This window comes from Benincasa hispida, unplaced genomic scaffold (assembly GCF_027475165.1).
Source record: "Benincasa hispida cultivar pf3 unplaced genomic scaffold, pf3_genome.v1.1 HicScf511, whole genome shotgun sequence".
Taxonomy (NCBI): domain Eukaryota; kingdom Viridiplantae; phylum Streptophyta; class Magnoliopsida; order Cucurbitales; family Cucurbitaceae; genus Benincasa; species Benincasa hispida.
This window is the reverse complement of record NW_028326615.1, coordinates 12,259-14,301: the sequence shown is the minus strand read 5'-3', so window position 1 is coordinate 14,301 and position 2,043 is coordinate 12,259.

The following is a 2,043-nucleotide window of genomic DNA, read 5'->3' as shown; positions in this document are numbered from 1 at the left end:
AGTTACAACTAAAGGAAAAGGAGATTGCAGCTGAAGATCAAGATTCAAGAGGTTCTTTAAAGGTATGTGTTGAAACCCTCTTAATTCTCTATTAACATTCTTATTTTAATGTCAAAATTAATGAATTAGAATGCTTAATGATCTTATTTTCTTCCGTAGCATGTATCTGTAAGCCAACAGTTTTAGGCATGAAATTTTATTGTCTAATGAACAGTGTCCGAAGACTTCTCAAGAGGTTGATGAAATGAGAAGGATTCTCTATGCATCAGTTTTGGGCAACCTTATGTATGCCATGTTGTTTACAAGGACATACATTTTCTATAAAGTAGGGATAGTTAGTAGATACCAACCCAGTCTAGGATATGATCATTGACTGCAGTTAAAATCATCTTCATGTATCTTATGAGAATGAGAAACTATATGCTTGTGTTTGGGGCTAAGGTTTGATTCTTATAGGATACATTGACTATGATTTTCAGTTTGATAGGGATTCGAGCAAATCCAAACCAGGATCAATGTTCACTCTTTGTAGTCTGGTGTAGCACAAAGTAAGGCTGCATTGTTGACTCTACCATAGAGCCAGACTATGTGGCTGCTTATGAAGTTGCTAAAGAAGTTGTTTGGCTTAGGAAGATTTTGATAAAATTAGAAGGTATTTCTAACATGTCAATGTTCATCACCCTTTATTGTGATAATAGTGGTGCTTTGACGAACTCCAAGAAGCCTAGAAGCCACAAGAGAGTAAAATCATATCAAGTGCAAGTATCATTCGATTTGGGAGATTTTGCAATGAGGAGACATGATTATCACAAAGATTTCTTTGGAGCACAATATTGTTGATTTGTTTACAAAGGCTCTCATGGCTAAAGTATTTGAGGGTCACCTAAAGGATCTGGGTCTACAGGACATGCATCATATTATCTAGGAAAAATGGGAGATGTTACTAGGTATAATATATGCTCTTGTTTATTATATTGTACTTTTTATTGTACTCCCCACTAGCTTTAGAACAAGTATGAAATTGTTGGGGTTAGTGCTCTAAATCGCGTAGTTCTCGTAGTTTATAAACTATATTTGAATAGTTTACTTAAAAAAGTAAGTTGTTTTATTCGACATTTAGATTGCCAATCCAATAAACTAAGATCTAAGACTATATGTTGTAATATAAATATTTGTGTGGTTGACATATAGATTGATCATATTTAAGTAATAACCCAAAAGGGTTTGTAGTATATGGATAAGATTGGATGCCTTATCCTAGTGACACTACATATATGATCCATTTTGTAAATGTTATAAGAACTTTAAGTGTTACAATTGATCTGATCCTAATCATTCATGTGGAGACATGCAAATTGAGGTATCCTATACAAATCCTATACAAAGAGTTTGTAACAACCGGAGCGCAAAGTGATTAGTCGTTCTTTATAACAACATTAATTCAAGAGATTAACATTTCATAGGATGACCATAGGTGACTTGACCTTAATCCTGAGTGAGTTATGAACTCTTGGCTATGAGTCCAATCCTTTGATCTATATGGGTGAGAGTGACCAGATTCGTCGACTCAATATGCCTTCCATTTTGGGGATTTGTCCAAATATAAAGTTGGGAACATAGCTACACAAGATAGAATTCACTCATTCTCGTCTTTAAGGTAAGTAGATGAGTTGCTCCCTTAAGGGTTCATTTCGGATTATGAACAATGAGGTCTCATCTTCTCACTAGCCCGAGAAGGATTAGTTTATAGTTGGACTATTAATTGTTTGTTCATTTTAGGGATCAATGAAACTTTAGCAGTTAGATGTAAATACAGGATAAAACGGTAATTTGACTCAGCTATAATTATGAATAATTCATGATGGATCAACTGACTATTGATTGGTTATATCCATGGACACGAAAATATATACACAATATGAATGGTGCAGTTATGGGTCTTTAATGGAGTGACCTACAATTAATGAATATAAATTAATTTAATTAAATAGTTAATTAATTAAATCTTCTATCATTGGAGTTTCTAATCTGTAGGTCATTGGG